This window comes from Lactuca sativa, chromosome 2 (assembly GCF_002870075.4).
Source record: "Lactuca sativa cultivar Salinas chromosome 2, Lsat_Salinas_v11, whole genome shotgun sequence".
Lineage (NCBI taxonomy): Eukaryota > Viridiplantae > Streptophyta > Magnoliopsida > Asterales > Asteraceae > Lactuca > Lactuca sativa.
The window spans coordinates 174,341,740-174,361,485 of NC_056624.2; the positions used below are offsets into that span (position 1 = coordinate 174,341,740).

General features: G+C 37.7%; 1 long non-coding RNA gene across 1 annotated transcript; it reads right to left on the bottom strand.

Annotated features, from left to right (window-relative positions):
* Nucleotides 1-1,255: 1,255 nt before the first annotated feature.
* On the bottom strand, nt 1,256-2,412 carry LOC122196765 (uncharacterized). The gene is made up of 2 exons (XR_006188816.1): nt 1,661-2,412; nt 1,256-1,469 (listed from the first exon to the last, which is right to left on the bottom strand). It is a non-coding gene; the product is annotated as an uncharacterized LOC122196765 (long non-coding RNA).
* Nucleotides 2,413-19,746: the final 17,334 nt, after the last annotated feature.

The following is a 19,746-nucleotide window of genomic DNA, read 5'->3' on the forward strand; positions in this document are numbered from 1 at the left end:
TATATATATATTGTAGTTATTATTGTGAAAAATATTTATACGTTGTATAATGGCAAGAGCACTATAAATGTATATATATTTTTGGCGTCGAATGTTGACTTAAAAAGATCTAATTTAGTCGTGTAATCACAATTCATATATGTTATATAATTAAAATTATAACAACATTAAATATATATATATATATATATATATATATATATATATATATATATATATATATATATATATATATATATATTTATATATGTATGCATACATAGTATGATACATATGTCATAATCATTATATGTGGTGGATTAAATTTTCATAAATATATATTTGATATATGTCAAATTTTAATTTAAGAGACCAATGCTTAACAAATTAATAAATTTATATTCCTAAGCGTATGAGTTTATATATATATATATATATATATATATATATATATATATATATATATATATATATATATATATATATATATATATAATGGGAATTGTTTAGAAAATCCTAAATAAATACATATACCACTAAATACATTATTTATACTACCATATACAAATAAATAAATAAATAAAATGTGACAGTCATATCTATCCTAATAAATAAAAATGATTTTGTCACATGTCCTTTTCTCCTTATTTTGATACTTGTCATTTTCTAGATTTTTTTGAATTATTTAATATCCATTTGTCATTTTTATAGTTTTTTCCTTTTTATTCAAATCTCACCTCTTAAATGCCACCTCATATTAATTAATTTTATAAATATATTAATAATGTACATAATAACTTTCTATTTTTGAATTCCTCTTTCTATTAATATATTAATATTAATTAATTAATGTATATGTATATTAATGTAGATAACACATTCCATTTGTAAATTAATATTAATTAATTTTATTAGTATAGATTAATTAAGATCAAATTACATAAATAATCCATGCAATTTATCAAAATGTCACAAACTCATTCGTTACTTATTTTTTTATGACCATGGTCTTTATGGTTACAAAACTTTCTTTTAATAAACCCGTATAATACACGGGTTTCACACCTAGGTAATTCTAAGATTTTGATTTGCTTTGTACAATGCAACAAAATTACACAAAAAGGAAACAAAATTTATTTATAAAATCAATCAACACAAAGAAAATATGAGCTGTCATATGAAACACAAGTCATCAGATCACGTCTTCAGCCTTCTTCTTCCTTGTTCTGCACATCAAAAAGGAACAAGTAAACTGATTTGAAGATTCCTTGCACCATTTCTTCAACCCAAATCTACACTCAAACAAAACCTGTACAATGCTAAAAAGAACACTAAAACTCAACTACAGACTGATATAGATAAAATCAAACAACACAATCGTCCATTCCATTCATCAATTACTGTCAAACAAACACCCCTCTTTGATCGACCCTTCTGCCTACACCTTTCTTTTTCAGCCAAGAACACTTTGTTCTAGATCTCATGTACACCTGCAAACAAGAAGAACAACAATACGTTTTTTTTTATGCTTCATTTTCTTCCTGTCAAATTTCAAACAACCAAAACACCCACCTAAATCTATTGATTTAAACCCATCTATTTCTGTCGAAAATAAAGAAAACACACACTAAAACACATTGATTTCTGTCCAAAACAAGCAAAAAAAAAGGGTGAAACAAACCCCGAAAAAGCAGTCGGAAACGCCGACAGCCACCACCCGAGACGACACACTGCCGCCCTACAACTCCCATCTGCACCCACCGAAGACCACCGCAGCTTCATTCTTCTTCTTCTATCGAGCACTACTGCGAAAACCCCCACCGAAGCTGCTGTTTCCGCTTGCCTTGCTCCAGAGGGCCAAATGTCCTCCTCCGCTTCGCATATGCTACCAGAATCGAACGAGAAGCAGCCGGGAACTGCTTGGGCAGCCCTTGTTGCACCTACCAAGACCGACGAACCCCTTCTGGCCTCCCTTTCCCCCCTTCACACCTCATCATCGGAGAAGGAGAGCAGCCTCGCTGCTTCGTCCCTTCTCTTTTCTTCGGACCATTCGAACGTCGGAGGCGCTCACCTCCTCACAGCTTCACCCAGCAGGTTGCTGCTTCATTCTTCTTCTTCCTTCGCTCTAGCCGACCCGGAGACTCCTCCCTCCACGCGATCTGAATTCGCAGATACCCCCCTCGGTCCCGTTTTTGGCTTGCGACGAGCAAGGAACCAAGGGTCGAAACTCTCCAAATCGAAGTTGGTGCTCGATTTCTCCTGCACTAGGAATGACGCTTCCGCTCCTTTGCTGCCTTGGGTTCATACGCCTTCATCAAACAAAAGAAACGGGACTTAAAAACCCTAAACTCATTTCCTTTTATAAAAGCCCAAAAATCATTTTATATTTGTAAAATGAGCAAAATACACGCTCACTTGAACCATTTCTGCAAAAATGAGTCCATTCCACAAACTTCGGTGTATTTTACTATTTTATTCAGAACAGACCCTCCATGGAGATTTCTTAACAATACCAACCCAAGACTCAAACATCAAACCATTTCAGTCCCTCCCTTGAAATATTTTAACCAAAGCAGTCATATTTTGGTTAATTAAATTTACCCAACAACCCCCAATAGTTTAAATTCGTTACGAAATAGTCCCATAAATATTTCAAAGTTCAAGAAATGTGACTTTGCGGTTTTTCACGTCAAGTTTCTCAAAGAAACTGAATTCGAACGATTGGAATTCACGTTTCAAGGGTGAGTGCTTACGTCCCCTTTTAAATATTTTAACAATTTACCATATTGTTACGAATAAACTAGTATAAATTTTTCATATACGTATTATGGTTATTTTATCGTGAAATATCCATTTCGTACAACAAATACTACACGATACAAAATTATATAATTTTTATGGGACATTGCATATTATAACAAGTACGTTATGAAACTTTGCAGTATTTCAACGATTCAATCTATTATTAACATGTTTATTTATATGTTTAAGTACACCACGTTTATACATGTACATATGTTCATTAATTTGAAACATTCATTTTTATAAAAGCGAGCACATTACACTTTTACATATATGTCAAACATACTCGGTTTTTATAAACCTTATACAACGATATTCATTATGCCTGGTGACTTAATCACAATTGATTTAGGGCTGAGCGCTATTCACAAACTTTTTAGTAAAGGGCTTTTTAGTGAGACGTTATTCATTAGCTGAATTTAAATACTTAGCATACCCACACTATTGTAACCGTTAATCTTCGTAATGATATACATATCTATATATCTATACGGGGTTGACATCCCCACCTGCAGTTGGTAGCTACAACTCTCGATTGATCAATCGAATTTGTGGATAGGTGTCTACAATTTTTACTACGACGTCCAATGAAGCGTTGTAGGGGTACACTCAGTCACATAGCTCGGTTATAGGACTCACTAAAAACATGAAGCATAATCTCTCTCTCTCTCTCTCTCTCACACACACACACACACACTACAACCATGGGCTTGGTTGCGTTCAAATCTATTTTTAAGTATGGAATTACTTATATAACATAACAATTTTGTTTTCAAGGATATTCAAAGGTTATCACGAACACAGTTTAAAGTATGGATTTACTTATACAAAAGATACATTTTGGCTTTCAAGGATTTATTACAAACACCGTTAAAGTATGGATTTACTTATACAGAAATACATTCTGGGCTTTTAAAGACACATTGCAAACACTATTTTTAAATATTGTTGATTATACAAAGATAATACTTTTTGGACCTTTTAAAAGTATTATTGCGGTTAGCAGAAAACCTGTAACACTCACCAACCTTGTGTTGACCCTCAAAACTACATGTATTCTCATGAAATCACTAAACAGATATTCAAGACGGAATAGATTATAGGCGACCTAGTTTATTTGCTGTTGTATTATATGTCCTTCAGTTAAGGCAATTCATGTATTATTATTATTTGTAAAAACCTTGTATTCAAACATCAAGATGGAATGTAAATGCTATTTATTTATTGTTGTACTTGTGCTATATATTCAGTTTACCTCTGATCCATTAACTTAGTCGCACAACCCGACGTGTTCCGCACACTCGGCCGGGGTGTGACAGATTGGTATCAGAGCTAAACTGGCTATAGAGAACTTGTATCCTTAAAAGAGGATTACAACTATAACAACTAGCTTCCAATAAAAAGTATTATTATTATTAATTACACTAGTTATTGGGTGCTTACGGTACGGGGAATTTGGTTTGAATTGTCGCTTAGGTTGTTGGATTTCAGAACGGCTTAATTGCTAAAATGGTCCTACCTTACGGTGTTTCCTGTCTGGCCGTCGTATGTACTTGGTAGTCTTGGAGTACAAAACAAAATTTAATAATGTTGCAAACCCCACCATCAATAACATATAAGAGTTATATATACTCTGACCCGCGATGGAACACTTAATAAAATTCTAACATGTCTCCAACTAAAACTACCAACTTTACCCTTTAAGTCAAACACCTCAACTAATGTTAGTACTGTACATAAGCCATACCATAAAAAAACCTGGAACATACGCCTATATTATTTATGGTCGAGCAAGTGAACAACCAACCTTGATCAAGGATTTTGACATACTACATTTGTTGAAAGTTTTAGAGATTGAAGGATCTTCTCAAGATTCGCTGCAAAAACCTAGTATCAACCCCAAAACGACATATACATTTTAAAAAATACTTAAAAATTTGGGATAACGTTCATCTTTTTCTAGTTTGCCTAAACCCAAAGAAGAACAAGGAACCAATGGCTCCACTACCATGGTAGCAGAGAACCCCATAGTTCTCCTTCAATCATGCACTAGACTCCAAACTTCTCTTTCTTTCATTTGAAATTGGTAGGATTTCAATTCTTTTTCCATTATTTGGAAATCTGTAGGATTTCTAGAATCGATTATTCTCTATAATTTTAAAATCTATAGGATTTATGGAATCAAACACTCTCTATAATTTGGAACCTTACCATAAAAGGATTGGAAATGACTGTTACACCTCCCGATTTAACGACCTCAAAAACCTCTGCCCAGGAATGGAGAACACAAAATACAAAGAGACCGAAAAGTACATCTAGGGATTAGCTCCATCAGTTCAAGGTTTGGTTACTGCATCCAAACCCACTATATTTGATAATGCCAAGTAGTTGGCATATCAATTAACTGAGTAGTGTATCTGTCAGGGTACCATAGCCCCACAAACCAAAAAGAACCAAATTGGGGGTGCAAAAAGGAAGTTCCATGGCAAGTTAAAAGGGAGCCTCAAGCACCACAAACCAATCCAAAACCTATGGTTGTGTATATTGTAATCATAAACGATCCCACACAATCAAAGCCCTATTCTAGGACTTTACCCCACTGTATGAAGTGCAAATTTCACCATGTCGGAAATTGCATGGTCTGCAACATCTATAACTTAAAAGGTCACACCTCTAAGTTTTGCAAAAAGGCCCTGAATAACCACGTCTTTCACGTCAACCAAATACCTATGTCCATTGGAAGTTTCGATGTGATCATCGGAATGGATTGGTTATCACTTCATCAAACAGAGATTTTATGTCATGAAAAAGTCGTTCGAATACCTTTACCCAACAAAGAAGCCCTAGTGATTTACAGACACAAATCGGGAAAGAATCTAAGAACCATCTATTACATGAAGGAAAGAAGGTGTATGTAGAAGAGATGCTTCACTTTCTTGCCTTGCGTGGTGGATATGCAAGACAAGGGTAAGGAAATCAAATACATACCACAAGTGTGCGATTACCCAGACGTATTTCCTGAAGATCTACCTAGGGTACCTTCAGTCAGAAAGGTCAAATTACGAATCGACCTAATCCCGGATACAACACCAGTGAAAAATCTCCTTATTGTTTGGTTCCATCAGCAATGCAAGAACTATCCAGTCAAGTTCAATAACTTCTTCACAAAGGCTTTATATGGCCAAGCTTCTCTCCATGAGGAGCTCCGATATTGTCATCACATAGAAGGATGGATCATTCAGGATATGCATCAACTATCAAGAGTTGAGCAAACTCGCTATCAAGAACTGATATCCACTACCGAGGACCGATGACCTACTCAACCAACTACGAGGATCCCGTTACTACTCAAAGATCGATCTAAGATCTAACTATCATCAACTCAAAATGCAAGAAACAGACATTCCAAAGACGACATTCAAGACTCGATACAAACACTAATAGTTTCTGGTTATGCCATTCAGACTAACCAACAACACCAACCGAAGTACGCCAATTCTTAGTGTTACATCCAAGAAAAATAAAGGTATGCCTTGGAACCTTTGAATAAGAATTTTTGGCATGAATGGTCCCTTAGTACGCTAGGCGTACTTAAGTGTACGCTTAGCGTACTACGTCCCTTTCTGGTCGCGGGTGTTTGGGGGTACGCTGGGCGTACGCGCCAGAGAAGCAAAACCCTAATTCTCAAACTTGAGGCCTATATAAACGACTTTAAGCTCCTTGGAATGAACCCTAGAGAGCCTCCACTGCCCTTAAAAGTTATTACACCTCTCGAAACCTTGAGAGAGCACCTTTGAGCCTTATAAGTGTGTATGTGTGGTCTTTAGTGCCCATTTCAAGAGGAGGAGTTGGTAAAGGAAGCTTGGATCAAGTGGGTGCTTCTGGATCTTGCATCATAATCATCTTTAAGAGCTTTTGAAGGTAAAAAGCTTGCACCTTTCCTCTTATTTCTTTAGATCTTGCTAGGGTTTTTGTAGTTGGTCCCTTTGATGAGCCTTGGACCTCATTTGTTGGCTTGGTCATCCCCATGGGTTAAAAAGTCAGATCTGGGGTCCTTAAGCCATCTAGAAGCATATAAATAGGATCTTGGTGGTAGTCTTGACCTTGAGCATGAGTTAAAGACCTTGGGAAGGTCTTGATGAGGGTTTTGGAAGTACAAGGGACATGTAAAGACATAAAGTTGGCAACTTTATGCCTTAGGACGTGTTAAAGAACTCAGATCTAGCTTTTGGATGTAAAAAATGGGATATTAAGCACTTAATGGGAAAAGTGCTTAACTCGGGCGAACGTCGGGCGTACTCAATGTACGCTACGCATAGCCTTGGGAGCCCAGTACGCGGCACGTACCAATGAGGTACGCTGAGCATACGCAAGATAGATTGACTGCATTTTGTGAAATATGGGCTATATCTTTGGATTTGGGTCATGGACTTTTGGGATGGCCTTATTGGGCCAAGCGGCCCATTAGTGATTTTGGACATGGACCTTGGGCCCATTTTCAAAGAAAGATTAATTGGGCCGCATGAATAGGGTTGGGACTTGGGTCTTTCCCTCCTGATTAATTTAAGGATCTAATATTATTGAATACTATTATCCAGCCCGTGAGATTCTGGATTATTAGGAGAGCAGCTTTGGTTTTCGGCAAACGAAGGTGAGTCTCCTCACCATACCCATGGGTCTAAGGCACCAAGGCCAACCCATTATATGAGATGTGTTACGTGTAGTCATTCTGTGAACTATGTGTTGTGATTATGTTGGTACGGAAGACCTCGGGGGGTTCCCGAGGCATTGGGCTAAGACCATGAGGGGGTTCCTATGGCACCCAGAGTAAGACCCTGGAGGGTTTCCAGGGCTTCCCTATGTGGTTGTTTGCATGGTTTATATGTTTGTATGGCCGATTAGTATGTATGAGATTCTTTCTGCTTATGTGTGGGTGTGCCCTGGGGAACTCACTAAGATTTCAAGCTTACCGTTTGTGGATGTGTTTCAGGTACACTCGAGCCCAAGGGTAAGGGTAAGGTGTGATGGCACGGCGTGCACTCTATCTCCCTTTTATTACTACCTTTTGGGACACTCTGATGTTTTTAAAGAAAATGTAATAAAGATGGATTTGAAAACAATTGTGATGAGATTTGTCGTTAATGCAAGTATGTTTATTAATTAAAAATGAAAAAAAATTGGGTTGTTACACTTAGGGATTATAGACTATTAGCATAGATTCATCGAGAACTTCACCAAAATAGCCAGGCCTCTCATTGCTCTAACACAGAAGAACAAGAAGTTCAATTGGCGAGACAGACAAGAGTCTACCTTCCATATATTAAAATTATTGTTGTACATTGCACCAATTTTGTCTCTTCTATAGTGAACAAAAGACCTTGTAGTATTATGTAGTGCCTTTCACCAAGGGCTGGGATGCGTGCTGACATAAAAGAATAAATTCATTGTATATGCATCTTAAGCCAAACAAGACCAGCTACACTACCCACGACTCAGAGTTAGGAGCTATAGTGTTTTCATTAAAGATTTGGAGACACTACCTCTACGAAACAAAGTGTGTCGTGTTCACCGATCACAAAAACCTCCAACACATCTTCGACTAAAAGGAGCTCAACATGAGACCTTAAAGATGGGCCGAATTGCTAAATAATTACGAAGGTGAAATTCGTTATCATCCTGGTAAAGCCAATGTTGTAGAAGATGCTTTAAACATGAAAGAAAGAGCAAATCCTCTTCGTATAAAGGCTCTAACCCTAAACATCTACTCAAACATCACCACCCAGATTCGTGATGCTCAGCTGGAAGCACTTAAAGCCGGGAATATCGTAGAAGAAAACTTGTGAGGTATGGACAAAAGGTTCAACCTCAAGGAAGACGGTAAGCGATATTTCATTAACCGAATTTGGACCCCAAAGTTTGGTGAACTCAGGATTCTAGTCTTTAATAAAGCTCATAAATCGAGATATTCTGTACATCTCAGATTTGAAAAGATGTATATCGATCTTAAAAACTTCTATTGGTGGCCCAACAATGATGGTAGAGATTGCCACCTATAACAGTAAGTGTTTAGCCTGCTCCAAAGTCCAAGCAGGGTACCAAAAGCCATAAGAACTACTACAATAACCGCCAACCCCGGAACGGAAGTTGGAACAAATAATCACAGACTTCATAACAAAATTATCAAGAACTTTAAGCAGTTATGACACTATTCAGGCAATGGTTGATAGTTTAACCAAGTCTGCTCATTTTCCATGCCACCAAAGAAACATACAAAATGGAGAAAATCACCAGGACCTATCTCAAAGAAGTAGTCAGACTACACGGTCTGCCAATATCTATTATCTCGGACCGATATTGCATATACACTTCCAGATTTTGGCAATAATTATAGCGGTTCCTAAGAACCAAACCCGACATGAGTACTGCATATAATCTATAGACATATAACCCGAACAAAATAAAGATACAAACCTTGGAAGACATTTCCCATGCGTGGGTGATAGACTTCAGTAAATCAGGGGATACTCGCTCACCACTATTTGAATTTTCATATAAAAATAGTTATCACACTAGCATAAAGGCCGCTCCATTCGATTCCTTGTACGGACAAAGATGTCGTTCTTCGATATGTTGTGCAGAAGTTGGAGATACTCCATTAGCTATAAGTCACACTGGGGTACCTCCGGTCAGAAAGGTCGAATTCCGAATCGACCTAATCCCAGGTACAACACCAGTGAAAAATCTCTTTATCATCTGGTTCCATCAGAAATGCAAGAACTATCCAGTCAAGTTCAAGAACTTCTTGGCAAAGGCATTATCGGGCCAAGCTTCTCTCCATGAGGAGCTCCAATATTGTCGTCAAATAGAAGGATGGATCGTTCAGGATATGCATCGACTATCGAGAGTTGAGCAAACTCGCCATCAAGAACCGATATCCACTACCGAGGATCGATGACCTGCTCGACCAACTATGAGGATCCCGTTACTACTCCAAGATCGATCTAAGATCCAACTATCATCAACTCATAATGCAAGAAGCAGACATTCCAAAGATGAAATTCAAGACTCGATACAAACACTAATAGTTTTTGGTTATGCCATTCGACTAACCAACAACACCAACCGAAGTACGCCAATTCTTAGGGATTGCAGACTATTAGCAGAGATTCATCGAGAACTTCTCCAAAATAGCCAAGCCTCTCATTACTCTAACACAGAAGGACAAGAAGTTCAATTGGGGAGATAGACAAGAGTCTACCTTCCATAAATTGAAACTATTGTTGTGCATTGCACTAATTTTGTCTCTTCTAGAGGGAGCAAAAGACCTTGTAGTATTATGTAAACACCTCTTACCAAGGGTTGGGATGCGTGCTGATATAAAAGAATAAAGTCATTGTATATGCATCTTAAGCCAAAAAGACCACCTACACTACCCATGACTTGGATTTAGGAGCTATAGTGTTTGCCTTAAAGATTTGGAGACACCACCTCTACGAAACAAAGTGTGTCGTGTTCACTGATCACAAAACCTCCAACACATCTTCGACTAAAAGGAGCTCAACATGAGACCCCGAAGATGGGCCGAATTGCCAAATGATTACAAATGTGAAATTCGTTATCTTCCTGGTAAAACAAATGTTGTAGCAGATGCTTTAAATAGGAAAGAAAGAGCAAAGCCTCTTCGTATAAAGGCTCTAACCCTAAACATCTACTCAAACCTCACCACCTAGATTTGTGATGCTCAGCTGGAAGCACTCAAAGCCAGGAATATTGTAAAAGAAACTTGTGAGGTATAGACAAACGGTTCAACCTTAAGGAAGACGAAAAGCGATATTTCATGAACCAAATTTGGACCCCAAAGTTTGGTGAATTCAGGATTCTAATATTAAATAAAGCTCATAAATCGAGATATTCAGTACATCTCAGATCAAAAAATATGTATATCGATCTTAAAAAGTCCTATTGGTGGCCCAATAATGATGGCATAGATTGCCACTTATAAAAGTATGTGCCTGACTTGCTCCAAAGTCAAATCAGAGTACCAAAAGCCATAAGGACTACTACAATAACCGCCAACCCCAGAACGAAAGTTGGAACAAATAACCACAGACTTCATAACAAAATTATCAAGAACTTTAAGCAGTTATGACACTATTCAGGTAGTGGTTGACAGTTTAACCAAGTTTGCCCATTTCCAAGCCACCAAAGAAACTTTCAAAATGGAGAAAATCACCACGACCTATCTCAAAGAAGTAGTCAGACTACACGGTGTGCCAATATCTATTATCTCGGACTGATATATAGCATATACACTTCCAGATTTTGGCAATCATTACAAGGGTTCCTAGGAACCAAACCCAACATGAGTACTGCATATCATCCATAGACAGATGAATAGGAAAAAATAAAGATACAAACTTTGGAAGATATGCCTCATTCTTGGGTGATAGACTTTAGTAAATCAGGGGATACTCACTCACCACTAGTTGAATTTTCATATAAAAATAGTTATCACACTATCATAAAGGCCGTTGCATTCGAGTGAATTACCAACAAAGATGTTTCTTCAATATGTTGTGCAGAAGTTGGAGATACTCCAATAGCTATAAGGCACACTGGGGTACCTCCGGTCAGAAAGGTCGAATTTCAAATCAACCTAATCCCGGGTACAACATTAGTGAAAGATCTTGTTATCGTTTGGCTCCATCAGTAATACAAGAACTATCCAGTCAACTTTAAGAACTTCTTGACAAAGGCTTTATCTGGCCAAGATTCTCTCCATGAGGAGCTTCGATATTGTTGTCAAATAGAAGGATGGATCATTCAGGATATGCATCGACTATCGAGAGTTGAGCAAACTCGCCATCAAGAACCGATATCCACTCCCGAGGATCAATGACCTATTCGACCAACTACGAGGATCCCATTATTGCTCAAAGATCGATCTAAGATCCAACTATCATCAACTCAAAATGCAAGAAGTAGACATTCCAAAGACAACATTCAAGACTCGGTACAATCACTAATAATTTCTGGTTATGCCATTCAGACTAACCAACAACGCCAACCGAAGTACGCCAATTCTTAGGGCTTTCAGACTATTAATGGAGATTCATAGATAACTTCTCCAAAATAGCCAAGCCTCTCATTGCTCTAACACAAAAGGACAAGAAGTTCAATTGGGGAGATAGACAAGAGTCTACCTTCCATAAATTAAAACTATTTTTATGCATTGCACCAATTTTGCCTCTTCTAGAGGGAACAAAATGTTGGATAAGGTGTTTAAGTTCATAACTATATTTGGTATGTACTTGAACCGATTTAGCATGGTCCATTTAGGTTGCATGGCATCGGAACAATTTGGATAGACTTTTGTGAGAAGAGGATATTTATGATTTATTAATACGTTATAAGTTCTAATACATTAATATGAAATCATATTATTTAATTAGTATTTATCAAGAATTAGTTTTGAATTAATTTTGTGATCAAAAGAGACTAATTAAATAAATGGGGATTGATTTTGGTAAATCATTCATTTTTATATAGTAGGCTTATGATCTATAGTTCTTCATGTTGGGCTAAACCCATGTGGTGACCCATGGATACTCCATGGAGGTTAAAACCCATGGATCATGAGGAATGTGGAAAGGCATGAGTTACATGGTGTAACCATAATGTGCACACTATATAAAGAAGCCTCATACTTGTAAAATCGACACTTAAGAGATATTAGTGAGAGCTAGCCGATTTTTGGTGCATATGAATCTTCTCTCAAGTAATTCCAAGTTGTTAGTGGTGTTGTGTGAAGCATTTGAGGCATCATATTTGGGGTGCTAGGCTCACAAAGTCTTAAGGAATCCAAGCTACAAGAAAGGTATGTCATTAAACTAGTTTTTATATTACATATACCCCAATCATATGCTAGTTAGGATGAAACCTTGGAAAATGACATTTTCATATATAATAGAGAAAACCTAGATCCAAGGTTTATAGGGTTGCATGTTCACCATAGGAGTGTTAGGATGCTCAAAATCCATCAGTGGTATCAAATCCTAGACTTGTTTTTAATTATACTTGATGCAAATTGCTAAAAATCAATTTTTCTGCTCACTGTTCAGTGAACTCGCCGAGTCCATTGGGGGGACTCGACAAGTCCATGTTAAAATTCATCCAACTCGTCGAGTTGGTTCATGCACTCAACGAGTTGGAGGTCCTGAGTGCAGAATTTTGAGTTTTAATGCTGGAATTGGACTAGGATCATTACCCTAAATTGTTTTTAGATTGTTAAACATGTTTTTGATGTGGTAATGATTTATTTTTATCCAATTTCAAAGATAATTGTCAAAGTCTCTAGTTTTATATCAAGTTCATATGATTATTGAAAATTATTGATATGAATTATGCATGCTTATGAGTATTGTTAGATCATAGAAATTATTTGCAATGCTTGTTAGTTTAACTGTTGATGTAAATGCATTTTAATGGACTCTATAACTTGTCCTCAAGTTATGGAATTCCAAGATTCTTCTCCATTAAAACCATTAAAACTCATAAGTTATAGAAATGAAAGGTTTTGAATAGTTTCAAAACTTGCACTCAAGTTTTGGAATTTGTAAAATCACTTTAGAAAACTTTAATTCCAAACCCTAAAATTTTAAAATTCAACCCTTATACTTTATAGTACTATATATATATATATATATATATATATATATATATATATATATATATAAGATCAAATCAGTCTTATCGTTAGTAGGCCTCATTCACGAAGCCGGTCTATAAGGGGGGGTATAAGATTGTTGCCTATAAAATGGCAGCTTAATGGTTGTTCACTCTCACCCACCGCTTCCTTGACTGGTGGAGGGTCGTTAGCCGAACGGGTAGGAAAAAGACTTTAGTTCTCATTAAAAGTGTAATGATAAATATAAAGTAACTAAACCTTTTTTAAATTCCCAATCTTAATTACTTTAGGAAAATGTGAAATTGAAGTTAACTCATGAAATTACACTTTGCATCTTACTAAAGTCGGTGGTGCGTGTGTGGTTAACCGACACACTAACTTGGACTTAATAAGGGTGGAAAAGTGTGGCTTAAGGTTTATCATAGATCAGTGGAGCGTGTGTGGTTAACCAGCACATCGATTAGGTGATAAAATTAAGAGTACCAAGTTAATTTGCATGGTTATTCACACCGTGTTTGTGATCCTCGGTATCCCAGTCACAAAATTGAAGGGAATAATCGAGATTTAAACATGCCATTGAATTGTTCAATGAATCTCAAAAGATCTAGGAGTTTCAATCCAATTAAAACTTAATAATTTGTTTCGTTTTTCAAGGTGGAAATTGGTAAATCATCATTTACCTACCTTCAAATATTCTGTAGCTTGGATTATAGAATCCCTCTTCCAAGTTATAAAATATTGTGTTGGGTCCTAGCCTTAATATTTTATTTGGGTGTCTTATTAAGGACTCTTTATCTAATCTAAACTTGTCTTCATTTTCAGATGTCTTCCAACAATGCTTCTGGCTCAAACCCTATTGTCTCCTTCTTTCTCATGAACCTTTATGGGAGAGTCATCTTTGATGGTTCCAACTTAAATAATTGGATTAGGAACATCAGGATGGTCAATCGTTATGAGGAAAAAGATAATGTCCTAGAAAAGGAGATAAAGGAAATTGACGAGTCTTCTGCTACTCCAGAGGAGATTGCTGAGTACACTAGCCATGAGAAGGATGCTACTAAGGTGTCTTGTATCATGTTGGCTACCATGACTGCATAACTCCAGAAATCCTACGAAGATTTCTACCCTTATGAGATGCACCGAGACCAAATAGAAAGATACCATCAGAGTGCTCATCAAGAGAGGTATGAAATCATCTCTTCCATGATAACAACCTGGATGAAGGATGGTGAACCCATCAAGGACCACTTGCAGAAGATGTAAAGGTTTGTGGACTGATTGCTTAAGTTGAATGTGAACTTCCATGAGGAGCTAGCTATTGATATGATACTGCACTCCTTACCTCCATGTTATGATTAGTTCCGTATGACCTATCATATGAACAAGGAAGAGATCAAGATTAGCAAACTTCAAGGACTTTTGAGGACAGTCGAAACTGGTCTCAAAGGTAAAACCGTTGTTACTACACCTACCACCGCCCATGTTCTAGCAATCGGGCAAGGCATAGGGAAAAAGAGGAAGACCCCTTCGAAGGGTACCAACAGAAAGTCTCTTGATGGCTCCTCTTCGAGTGGAACCAAAGGAGGTTCTATCACTCCCTCTTCCGACCCGAAGGATGCACAATGCTTCTACTATCAGGAAAAAAGGCACTAGAAGTGAAGCTGCCCCAAGTGTGAGTTATTAGACAATATAGTGTAAATACCTGCATGGATGGGTTTTACTTTGCCATCCTTAACATCCTGCAGGGCCTAAAAATAAGTAAGGATGTGGAGCACGGGAAGATAAACTTGATCATGGGGAATAGGAAAGCTTCATTGTCACCAAGATTGGAGTTTATTCATTATTTCTTAGTAGTGGGTTAATATTAGATTTGAATAAATGATGTTACTCGTCTGAAATGGCGAGAAATATTATTTCCTTTCATAGTTTGTACAAACAAGGATTTACTTTTTCATTAGATAATGAATGTGGTGGTATTAATGCTTTTCATAATGGTGTTTTTTAGTTTAAAGCACTACCTTGTAATGGTGTATACGAAACTGTGTCGGTTGTAGACAACTTAGGAAATAATGTTTTGCATATTGATTCTTCCACTAGTTTAGATAAGGCATCCTTGTGGCATTGTCGCCTTGTACATGTCAACAAGAAGCACACAGGCTAACTCCAAAAGGCTAGAGTCTTGGAGTCATTTGTCTTAAGGTCATATGATAGTTGCGAATCTTGTTTGCTTGGAAAAATAACAAAGTCACCCTTCACTGGTACCTGTGCTAGGGGTGAAGGTTTGTTGGACCTCATACATACAGATGTGTGTGGAACCTTCAGAACCGCCACTAGGGATGCTAACCGCTTCTATGTGACTTTTACTGATGATTACAGTAGATATGGTTATGTTTACTTAATCAAGCATAAGTCAGAAACCTTTGAAAAGTTCAAAGAGTTTAAACAGGAAATGGAGAATCAGCTGGGCAGGAACATTAAGATGCTCCGATCTGATCGAGGATGAGAGTATCTTAGTATAGAGTTCCTTGACTATCTTAAGGAATGTGGAATTGTTTCACAATTGACACCTCCTAGGACACCACAGCTGAATGGTGTGGATGAGAGGCGCCATCGAACCTTGTTAGACATGGTTCTCTCCATGATAAGTTGACCTTCGTTACCGATCTCATTATGGGGGTATGCTATAGAGACTTCCGCCCATATCCTTAATCTAGTCCCTACCAAGAAGGTTGCCAAAACACCTCACGATATGTGGAATGGGAAAGTTCCCACTTTAGAGCACATCAAGATTTGGGGTTGCGAGACTTTCAATCGTGAGGCGTGAGACTCATGACAAGCTTGAACCTCGAAGTGAGCGGTGTATTTTCATCGACTACCCACATAAATCTTTTGGTTATCTCTTCTACATACCAAGTGACAATGTTGTCTTCATGGCGAGGACAGGAGTCTTTCGTGAGAGAGAAATCATAAGCCAAGGAAACAGTGGGAGGCAAATTGACCTTGAAGAACTTGAAGAGTCAAGCGGTGAAGGAACCTCAAACACTAGCAATCAACCTGAGGAGGAAACTCCTGTTGAGCTGATTAATGAGTCCGTACCTCTGAGGCGTTCCACAAGAGTTAGGAGCACACCTGATTTTTATTATGGTTTCCATATTACTACATAAGGTGATGCATTTATCAGTTATAGTACACTAATAAATTTGGATGAACCTAACAACTTCAAGGAAGCCATGGCAGGACCTGAGTCTACCAAATGGAAGGAGGCTATGGACAACGAGATTCAATCCATGTATGACAATCAAGTTAGGAACTTGGTTGACAATGTACCGGTTCATAAGACAGTCAGATGCAAATGGAGCTTCAAGAAGAAGACCGACATGGATGGGAATGTACACACTTATAATACGCAACTGGTTGCGAAGGGCTTTACTCAAACTTCGGGAGTTGACTATGATGAGACCTTCTCACCAGTAGCGAAGATTAAGTCTATTAGGGTTATGGTAACCATCGCTGCATTTCATGATTATGAAATATGGAAAATGGATGTCAAAACCGCTTTCCTTAATGGAAAGTTGGCTAAGGATGTTTACATGAGTCAGCCAGAGAGATTTGTTGATGCAAAGTACCCTCATAGAGTGTGTAAGCTTGAGAAATCCATCTATGAATTAAAACAAGCATCTCGCAGATGGAATTTTTGTTTCGATGAGAAAGTCAAAGAGTTTGGATTTTTGAGGGTGAAGGATAAGTCCTGTGTATATGTTAAGGCTAGTGGGAGTATAGTTAGATTTTTGGTATTATATGTGGATGACATACTACTCATAGGAAATGACATCCCATCCTTGTAGGAGGATAAGTACTGGCTTGGGAAGTGTTTCGCCATGAAGGACCTTGGAGAAGCTGCTTATATCCTAGGGATAAGGATATTGAGAGACAGGAGTAAGAGACTAATTAGACTTAGTCAAAGTACCTACTTGGATAAGGTGCTGAGAAGATTTAGCATGTAGGATTCCAAGAAAGGTGACTTACCGATCCAAAGTAATTCCAAACTAAGTAAGACCTAGAGCCCGAGTACAGAGGCTGAGATAGCTGAGATGAGCCGAGTAACATATGCTTCCGCTATAGGCTTGATCATGTATGATATGACTTGTACTCGCCCTGATGTGGGCTTTGCTTTGATCGTGGTCAACAGATATCAGGGGAATCCTGGAAAGGCTCACTGGACTACGGTCAAGAACATTCTCAAGTGCCTGCGGAGGACTAAGAACTGGGTCCTTACCCTTGGTGGGAGTAATGACTTGAGAGTTGTGGGGTATAGTTATGCTAGCTTTCAGACCGATAGGGATAATTTCCGCTCTCTGTCGGGTTGGGTCTTTACCCTAAATAGAGGAGCAATTACTTGGAAAAGTTCCAAGCAGGAGACAATAGCTAATTCAACTTGCGAATCAGAGTACATAGCAGCAAGCGAGGCGGCGAAGGAGGCAATATGGCTGAAGAACTTCATTGGAGACCTTGGAGTTATACCAGCTATAAAGGAGCCTATGGAGATTTTCTGTGATAACGAGAGTGCAGTTTCCTTAGCCAAGGAACCAAGGGATCACGGCAGATCCAGGCATATCGATAGAAAATACAACTTCATTAGACATCGAATAGATGTGACATCCCCATTTTCACGGCCAGAAAAGACCGATTTTGATTATGCTTTATACAAAAAATCAGAGTACTTCTTTTCATAAAAATGTTGCGGAATTTGTTCCCAGAAAAATACGATAAATACGTTATCAAAACATTTTCGAAGAAACGTACTTTATTCATTTTAAAACGTTTGGGATGTCATTGTCAATACAGAAACATAAGCATAAACGGAACTTACATTTATTTATAGTAGTGATCTACATCTCTTTTATCTCTCAGTGTAATGTCACTTCATATCAACACCTGTGATATAAATAAACTGAGTGGGTCAGGTTGGGAAACCTGGTGAGTACATAGGGTTTTCAACACACAATAATATAATTATTATGTTTAATGAAATAATCAACCCAATTATCCATCCCCATTATCTTCTTTAGTCTTAAGGATCTACCCTAAGAATCAGCTATTCCTCGTTTATTTATTCCTAAGGATCATCCTAAGGAATCGGCATGAAGTCCATCGTTACCAAGGCTTATAGATTATAACTGGTGAACACGTAGTCCAAAACATCTGGTAAACACTTAGTTCAAAAGTAGCTAGTGAACACACTTAGCTCAAAATACCTAGTGAACACACTCAGTTCAAAGATACCTAGTGAACACACTCAATTCAAAAATACCTAGTGAACACACTCAATTAAAAAAATGTCTAATGAGCACCTAGTTCAAAAACACCTACATGTTACGAGCCTGCTAGCGTTCCACTGGACTGTCTAGTATCGTCAATGGTCGTCATCTATACTCCACTAGATGACTGGATCACTGTCAACATTAATGTCTTTCATCGTGTTGTCTCACAACAACTATTTCATCTACCCATGTTTTACCCAACACATTTTTTAGATATAAAATGCATATACAGTTTAAATCATTTAAAACATGTATGAAAATCGTTCATCCAGCATAGACAACAAGTATTCAGATAATATGCACACATAGCACGTAATTTATATAAAATACTTCATATCTATGTGTAAGATGAAAGGGACCATGCACTCACCTGAAAGGTGGTGACTCAGCACTCAGACAACGCTTCGATACTCTCAAAACAATTTTCCTTCGATAAAACCTAGTACCAATACTACTAGGGTTTAGTCTAACGATAACCGCGACAATTAATAGTCTGACTATTATTATTATTATTATTATATAAGCGTTAAATAACACTCAATATAACTCATAATAATAGCCCAAATAATTATTTTAAGGACCTAATAACATTACTATAATTATTTGAAAGCTATATTAAAAGTTGCGTAAGCGTAGCTCACTTACAGCGGATTTTAAAGAAAATCGGGCTTTATTTGGAGCAGCGTTTCGAAACCGAAAGACACTTTTTCTCGGGACTCCGGAAGCCTCGGGGCTTCCTTCGGGTGCTAGGGGGTTTACCTAGGCTTAGGAGGGGGTTAGGGGGTAGTGAGAGAAAGTAGAGAGAAAAAGTAGAAGGATTTGGTGTGAGAAAAGTGGCTGCCCTCGGCCTCCTTTTATAGGCGAGGCTTCGGACTTACATTGGGCGTACCGAAGACTTACGCTGGGCGTAAGTTTGGATAAGGTAGACACGTGTTGCTTCACTGCTGGTTCATCGTG